The sequence below is a fragment of the Manacus vitellinus genome, unplaced genomic scaffold, assembly GCF_001715985.3.
Source record: "Manacus vitellinus isolate BGI_N305 unplaced genomic scaffold, ASM171598v3 ctg7180002428424_pilon, whole genome shotgun sequence".
NCBI lineage: Eukaryota > Metazoa > Chordata > Aves > Passeriformes > Pipridae > Manacus > Manacus vitellinus.
The window spans coordinates 1,795-10,144 of record NW_021937740.1 but is presented as its reverse complement, the minus strand read 5'-3'; the positions used below and the strand labels follow the sequence as shown (position 1 = coordinate 10,144).

The window sequence follows — 8,350 nt, the reverse complement described above, 5'->3', positions numbered from 1 at the left end:
AAAGTTGCAGTAAAAGGACCTGGGGTCTGTTATTCTTGAGTTAGGAAAGCACCTTTTGATTGGTGAGCAGGACAAAGTGGATCCTTCAGAGTTCCCATCCGTGTTTGTGTCTCAGCCTGTGTTAGGATTCAGGGCTGTAGCTGTTGTTGTCACTGAGGAGTCAAACTGTGCTTTAAATAATGAGACCCTGGCCTGATGGCCCAGTGTTAAGAAAAAAGGGGGAATGCTCTCTGAGTGTTGAGATGTAACAAGGGCTAATCCTTTTTGCAGTGGGATGGAGCCTGGAAAGTGCACAGAGCTGAGCCCAGGGATTGAAAGGGACCAAGCAAGGGAGGTGAAGGAAGAAGGGAAGTGAGGCAGCAGGCAAGCAGCACCAAGTTGCTGTGTAAGCAGGTGAGTTGTGTTGAGGTTCCTCAGGCAGGCACTGAGGACTTGGAGGGCTCCAGACAGAGCAGACCTGGGAAGGCCCTCGGTGAAGCCCCTCAGAAACCTGAAGCCCCTGGGCCTTTTGGGGAGCCTGAGCTATTGCAGCCCTGGGGATGGCTTTGGTTTCCTTCTCTCCTCAGAGTAAAACTCTGTGGGGGAGTCTGTGATCTCCCTGACTTTTGTGTCATAACTGAAACTTGGAAGGAAGTTGACCTTGTGTAGTTTCCCAACTGACTTGGCCGGGTTGAACCAGCAGTGCCAGATTGTTGTAGTGTGCAGGGTGTTGTTTGTGTCTGAGCAGTTTGGGGTTGATTTGCCAAGGGGAGCCATGGAATGTTATGGTGTTTTTGTCCCAATATTTGGAGGCAGTGCCCTGGATGAGTTGATTTCTGCCTCACTCCCTGATATCTGAGTTAGGAGATGTACCAAGAACTGGGAGTTTTTGCAGTGGGATGTTCCCTAGAAAGTGCATGGAGCTGAGCCAAGGAACTTAAAGGGACTGAGCAAGCAAAGTCAAGAAAGAATGAAGAGGGGAACTGAGGCAGCAGCCAAGCAGCATCAGGCTCCTCTACAACCAGGTGAGTTGTCTTGAAGTTGATAAGGTGGTCACTGAGAACTTTGGGGGCTGCAGGCACAGGTGACCACCAGAGACCCCTGATGGAGCCCCTCAGAGACCTTATAAGGGTTTGTGTAGATGGGAACAGGTGTTGGGAGTGTCCTGAATGTGCAACAGGAATGCAGGGAAGGAAAATGAGCCCTCCTGTAATGCTGACCCCTCCCATCAGCTGCAGTGGAGACCCCTCCGTGTGCCCTTTGGGAGCGGATTGCCAGGGCACCTGGAGGGCTGGGATCATGGCAGGGTGTTGTAAGCAAGGAATGCCTGGCTTCTAAACCTCACCAGCTGAGTCTTAGAGGCTCCTTTGAAGAGCTGAGTTCAGGCAGGCAAATTGCCCCCCAGGAGGGATTCTGTGCCTGCTCCCCCGTGGCTCCAAGGGATCTCTGGCCCTTCACGCCGGCACCGAGATTTTCTCGGGAAGGGCCTCAGATCCCCGGACCAGTCTGGGACACAGGCAAGATCCCCCTGCATTTTGGGACCAAATTGGCCCCTGGAGGGACAGTGCTGTTGGTGCCCCCCGGGTTGGGGCACCCCGAGGACTCCAGCGCGCACCGAAAGGATTATTCGGGGAGATCCTTGGGGTGCCCGGCCCTGGGGAGCTCAAAGCAAGGTCCCTGCCATGGATTCAGGCATTGCTGAGAGTATCCCAGGGGTCCCTGTCCCTGCTAGACAGGGAGCTCTCTAATGGGCTGTAATTGGGTTCTAAAAGTGGTGCTCCAAGTGCCAAAGAAGTGTGGGATTGGGATTAAGAAATGAGCAGTGAGGATTCAATTGGCTGTTTTCTCTGGAATGTGACTGTAAGAGCTGCAGGAGTGCAGGGTGTGTGTTCCAGTCCCCAGCATTTGGTTTGCACATGTTCTGGTCAGACACAAGTACAATTTCCTCAGTCCTGAACACAGCAGAATGAGAATTATGGACTGGCAGTGTTAAGGTGATTGGTGTGACAGGGGTCAAACTGGGAAAACATTGGGGAATTCCTCAGTTTGTCTCTTTGCCAAACTCACCCAAACCTCTGCTAGGAAGAGATGGACTGGAAAAGTTGAGGCAGAAATGGAATTGAAAACTGGGGCTCTTGACACTGTAATTGCTGAAACTAAATGTGTCCAAGCAGCAGCTCTTGTTGTGCAGGGAATAACTCCTGTCAGCAGCAAGGCCCTGACTGAAGTGGCAGCTGCAGTTGTTCCTGTGGTGTGGGCCAGTGGAGCTGCAGGAGAGTGGAAGAGGGCAGAACCTGTAGGTATTACCCCTGATGTGGGATCTCTATGGGTAAGGCCAACCCAGTATCCTTTAAAATCAGAATGCCAGACTGGATTGGTTGCAGGAACAGCTAAATTGGCTCCTCCTGGTTTGCTTGTAGGACGTGAATGCAAGAACCTGCCAAGAAAACCAGTGGACAAGATGATTGATTAGGGCAGGACCTGAGAGAAGCACCTTGAATGACAACCTGGAGGAGTTTCCAGTATTGGATTTAAAAGATGGCCTTTGCATCTCCTTGAGCAAGGAAAGCCAAGAAAGCTTTGCTTTTGCAGGAGAAAATGGGGCAAGCAGGCAGGAAGAAGAGAAGCCCCGTGACTCCTCCCTGAGCCCCAGACAGCCCATGAACTGCCTTGCTGGGAATGGTGGGACGGGCTGGACTCTGCATTGCTCCCTCGGGATGTGTGGTAAGACTGTTATGGCGACTTTTTGAATAGATGGTGCAAGGGCAGCCTTTAAGCAGCTGAAGCATTCCCTGAGGAGAGCTCTGGGTCTGCCAGATGTGTCAGAACTGTTGGAAGCATCTTTGGTGGGGAGGGCAAACAAAGGCCAAGGTGTGCAGTGACCCCCTGAGAAGGGACATTCAGTTAATGGCATCCCTGATGGTGAACTTTGTGGGCTGTTCCCCCTGTAGGGCAGGTGATAGTCCCAGCTCCAGTTATGGGAAAAATGGTTAAAAGGGAGCCCCAAAAGCTGGAAGTCCTCCTGGAGGCTCCTGGCAAAGAGAGTTTGCTGCGTTCCCCCTGACAGAAGGACAGTGATAGCTTTTGAGTGCTGGTAGATCCTTTTAATAGATAGCCTTGAGTGTGTCCTTGTTGCACCAGTAGGACTTATCAAAGTCCCCATATTCCAGGAGATAGACACATTGAAGTTTAAAATATTCTTCCTAATCCTTTGTTGGCTTGAGGCTCTCCCCTCAGGAACTGCAGGAACTCCTGGTGCCGCCTGGGCCGATGGATTGGACGCCCCAGCCCCTCCGTTCCTGCCCAGCCACTGGGGCCGTGTCCAGTGGTGGCACTGCCAGCCCTGCAGGTGAAGTGGGAAGGGCCTTTGCAGGTCTTGTGGGTCACATTTATAGCAGGTAAAGTTGCAGTAAAAGGACCTGGGGTCTGTTATTCTTGAGTTCAGAAAGCTCCTTTTGATTGGTGAGCAGGACAAAGTGGATCCTTAAGAGTTCCCATCCGTGTTTGTGTCTCAGCCTGTGTTAGGATTCAGGGCTGTAGCTGTTGTTGTCACTGAGGAGTCAAACTATGCTTTAAATAATGAGACCCTGGCCTGATGGCCCAGTGTCAAGGCAAAAGGTGGAATGCTCTCTGAGTGTTGAGATGTAACAAGGGCTAATCCTTTTTGCAGTGGGATGGAGCCTGGAAAGTGCACAGAGCTGAGCCCAGGGATTGAAAGGGACCAAGCAAGGGAGGTGAAGAAAGAAGGAAGAAGGGAAGTGAGGCAGCAGGCAAGCAGCACCAAGTTGCTGTGTAAGCAGGTGAGTTGTGGTGAGGTTCCTCAGGCAGGCACTGAGGACTTGGAGGGCTCCAGACAGAGCAGACCTGGGAAGGCCCTCGGTGAAGCCCCTTGGAAACCTTCTAAGGGTAGTTGTGTATGGTGATAAGTGTTGGGAAATGTCCTGAATGTGGAACAGGAATGCAGGGAAGGAAAATGAGCCCTCCTGTAATGCTGACCCCTCCCATCAGCTGCAGTGGAGACCCCTCCGTGTGCCCTTTGGGAGCGGATTGCCAGGACCCCCGTGGGGCTGGGATCATGGCAGGGTGTTGTAAGCAAGGAATGCCTGGCTTCTAAAAGTCACCAGCTGAGTCTTAGAGGCTCCTTTGAAGAGCTGAGTTCAGGCAGCAGAATTGCCCCCCAGGAGGGACTCTGTGCCTGCTCTCCCGTGGCTCCGAGGGATCTCTGGCCCTTCACGCCGGCACCGAGATTTTCTCGGGAAGGGCCTCAGATCTCCGGACCAGTCTGGGACACAGGCAAGATCCCCCTGCAGTTTAGGACCAAATTGGCCCCCTGGAGGGACAGTGCTGTTGGTGCCCCCCGGGTTGGGGCACCCCGAGGACTCCAGCGCGCACCGAAAGGATTATTCGGGGAGATCCTCGGGGTGCCCGGCCCTGGGGAGCTCAAAGCAAGGTCCCTGCCATGGATTCAGGCAGTGCTGAGAGTATCCCAGGGGTCCCTGTCCCTGCTAGACAGGGAGCTCTCTAATGGGCTGTAATTGGGTTCTAAAAGCGGTGCTCCAAGTGCCAAAGAAGTGTGGGATTGGGATTAAGAAATGAGCAGTGAGGGTGCAATTGGCTGTTTTCTCTGGAATGTGACTGTGAGAGCTGCAGGAGTGCCAGGTGTGTGTTCCAGTCCCCCGCATTTGGTTTGCACATGTCCTGCTCAGACACAGGTCCAACTTGCTCAGTCCTTAACCCAAGAGAGGGAGAATGAAGGACTGGCAGTGTTAAGGTGATTGGTGTGACAGGGGTCAAACTGGGAAAACATTGGGGAATTCCTCAGTTGGTCTGTTTGCCAAACTAACCCAAACCTGTGCTAGGAAGAGATGGACTGGGGTCTCTGATCTCCTGGGCAGTTGTTTTGCATGACCCTGGGAGCCTCTGGGATTAGACTGGCCTGGGCAGACAGGGAGCAGTTTGTCCTGTGGAGCTGGGCTGGGTTTGTTGAGGGTGCCTTGGGAGGCAGGGCTGGAGAGGCTCCTCTGTTGGCTGTAGTGGTGGAAGGTTGTAGCAGCAGGGCTGGAGCCTTCGCCCTCCTGCTCCCCCCGTGAGCCCCGACGGGCCCGTGCCCTTGGCAATGGAGGGCCCCCATTGCTGAGTCAGCGGTTCCGGGGGCCAGGAGGGATGGGATCAGGATGCCGAGCTCCGCCCAGGGCCAGGGCTGCCAGTGTTCAACCATGCAGGGAACTGAAAGCACAGTGAGATGGAGGCCAAGCTGCAGCACAGGGATGGGTGAGAAAAGACCCTAGTCCTCAGGTGGAGCTTTGAATTCCCTGGAAAAATGGATCCTGTCAGATGGATCAGGCCCTTGTGGGTGCTGGAGCAGAGGCCTCTCTCATTTTTGGTCACCCTGAAAGGTTGCAAGGACAGCAAGTTCTGACTGCAGGATGAGGTGGCAAACAAAGTGAAGTGGTCCAGAGAAAAGCTGAGGCTAAAATTGGTCCTGTGCCAGAGCAGCCTCGTGCAGTGCTTGTTGCTGTCCCTGAGTGTCCCATTGCAGTGGATATTTCCAAGGGTGCCTTGTGCTGGGGAGCACTGGGGCAGTTCCCTTTCCCTGGGCAGGGCAGGCAGGGCACGTTTCCCCCCTCGAGGGTGGCTCCACAGTCCCCCCCTGTGCCCTGGGAGCGTGGCAGAACACCTGGACCCCCTGTCCTTGTCAGAGAGGGCACAAGGGATGGTTGGATGGGGGAGGGAATGGCTCAGGGAGTACAAGCACCATTACAATGAGTAGGGCAGCACCTGGAAAGGAAGAAGGGGAGTTAATCCAGACAAAATCCAAGCACCTGCCCAACCTGTGATATTTTTAGGAACTCAGTGGTGCTGTGGTCCCCAGGAAGTATTGCCCAGGACTAGGCAGGAGACTTCAGGCTCTGTCACCCCCAGAGCAAGTGTCCAGGGGCAGGCAGTGGGGAGGCAGCTCTGTTGTTGAGGATGGGGTTATTTTCTCTGCTTTATTTTGTCTCCAGAGATGTTCTTCCCATTAATCCAAACTGACTCCATCTCCTAACTCTCTGAAGAGGTTTTCTGCTTTTTGTGGGAGGGTAAGGTTTGGGTTCTAACTATAGAAGAGCCAACAAAATAAAGGCTTTGTGGCAAACAAATGGTGTCTCCCAAACTCTTTGTACTTCAAATAGATGCCTTTATTCTTAGTTTTTTCTTATTGGTATTCTCAAGGTACTTGATACCCTGTCTACAGTTATTTATTTTGGCTTCTCTTTTTTATTTGTTACAGAGTTGATGTGACTGACTTCTTTTTGAAATGCAGCAGTGCTCTCAAGGATATTTCCCCCCCACTCCTGGGCTTGTGCAGGGCTGTTGAGTCCGTGTGTGCCACTGTTCTTGTCCCAGGGGGACCGAGTGACATTTGGAACCAAACCTGGGGACTTGAACTCTAGGAATGTTTCTGTGTCTTTGAATTTTAAATTGCACATGAAGCAGAAATATGTTTGTGGTTTCCAGGTTATATTGTCATGAAAATAGAAATGCATCATTGGATCTTACTCCTCTGAGGGCAAACCACCAGACTGATCATTTCTTAGTCCATCAGACCCAGTGCCAGGAACTCAGAGGGCTGTTTGTGTGCAAATGTGCTGAGTGGTGGTGGCCCCCGTGAGACTGTGACCAGCTGGAAATGTGTGTGTGTGTGTGTGTGTGCAGAGCTGGGCTGGATCCCTTGGGATTTGGCTCCCAGATCCCCCCCAGCCTTCAGGAAAACCAGAGGCCACCGAACCCTGAGGGAAGGGAGTCCCATTTGCAGAAGGGTTTGTAGATTGGGGAAAAGCTCTCCAGAACAAAGCCTGTGTTCCAAACCCCTTCAGGCCAAAGTCAAGGAGCACAAACCCTGGAGTCATCAAGTTACGAAGTTTGGTTCAAACCATTTCCTAATAAGTCAGTTTTAATGAAGTGTTAAAAGGAGAACTTAAATAAGGGTAATTTCTGATGGAGAATAATGGGAAGAAGTGGTTTAAGTTCCCTAAACATGTTTTATATCAGTCCATGGTTATTTAATTGAGCATTGTTTGGAATTTTTCTTTTTGCATTCGTTCCTGGTGTGCTTTTCTCTATCTAAGGGATGTTTGGAGGTCTTTTTGATTGCTTGAAGGTTTTTAATGTCAGTGCTGGATTGGGGTGGACAGTCATTGTAACATGATTTAGAGTTGGATGCATTTTATTCTGTGTGCCCTGTTTGATGTCTCGTGTTCAGCGAGTGACTGATCAGAGTTTGGCCCAAGCCTTTGTTTTTCAGGTGAAAAAGCCGAAGGGGGAATTGTAGTTGCAGCTTTGCCCTTGAGCTGCAGCTGGAGCCTGGCCAAAGAACAAGGCAAAGCTCCCTGGGGAAGGAAGGGGGAGCCAGAGAAGAAAAGCAGCTGCAGCCAGAAAGGTGGGTTTGGGCGGGAGAAGAGGGGCTGTGACCCAGCAAGGGGCTCTGGAGGGCTCTGGGGTCCCTGTAATGGCTCTGGGGTCTCTGTAGGGACTCTGGGGTTTCTATCGTGGCTCTGGGGTCCCTATAATGGCTCTGGGGTCTCTGTAGGGGCTCTGGGGTCCCTCTCCTGGCTCGGGGTCCCTCTCGTGGCTCGGGGTCCCTCTCCTGGCTCGGGGTCCCTCTCCTGGCTCGGGGTCCCTCTCCTGGCTCGGGGTCCCTCTCCCTGCCGGCACAGGAGCTGCTGCCGCCCCAGCAAGAGGCAGAGGAGTCGCTGCCCAGAAGCAAGAACTCACTGAGAGCTGAACTGGGGCCGTGTGGGCAGGGCCAGAGGGGAGCAAAGGAAGGGATTTGTTGCTAAGAAAAGAAATAAAGTTTGGGTCATTTGTTGGGGAGATTTGTGTCAGTTTCTGATCATTTTTGGGGGTTATTTTTAGTGAGTTTCTGGTCATTTTTGGGGGAGATTTGGGTCAGTTTCTGGTCATTTTTTGGGGAGATTTGGGTGACGGATCATTTTTTAGGGGAGATTTGGGTCAGTTTTGGGTCATTTATTGGGGTTTTTTTTGCTAAGTTTCTGGTCATTCTTTGGGGAGATTTGGGTGAGTTCTGGGTCATTTTGGGGGGTGATTTGGGTCAGTTTCTGGTAATTTTATGGGGTGATTTGGCTGACTTGTGGGTGATTTTTTGGGGAGATTTGGGTGAGTTCTGGGTCATTTTATGGGGTGATTTGGCTGACTTTCTGGTCGCTTTTTGGGGTGATTTGGGTGAGTTTTGGGTCTATTTTTGCGGTAATTTTGGGTCAATTTCTGGTCATTTTTTGGGGTGATTGGGCTGACTTTTGTGTTATTTTTTGGGGAGATTTGGGTGAGTCTTGGTATCAGTGTTTTGGGGTTTTGGGGTCAGTTTCTGGTC

The 8,350-nt window shown here is 52.0% G+C and overlaps 1 long non-coding RNA gene across 5 annotated transcripts; it reads left to right on the top strand.

The window, feature by feature from the left end:
* Window positions 1-42: 42 nt before the first annotated feature.
* On the top strand, window positions 43-7,833 carry LOC115307792. 5 transcript variants are annotated; one of them, XR_003916157.1, is made up of 5 exons: window positions 43-393; window positions 2,171-2,703; window positions 3,204-3,328; window positions 3,650-3,779; window positions 6,251-7,833. It is a non-coding gene; the product is annotated as an uncharacterized LOC115307792 (long non-coding RNA). The 5 variants fall into 5 exon arrangements; XR_003916159.1 differs by lacking the exon at window positions 43-393 and adding an exon at window positions 985-1,004; XR_003916160.1 differs by lacking the exon at window positions 43-393 and having other exon boundaries at window positions 1,907-2,275; window positions 2,400-2,703.
* The last annotated feature ends 517 nt before the right edge of the window (window positions 7,834-8,350 follow it).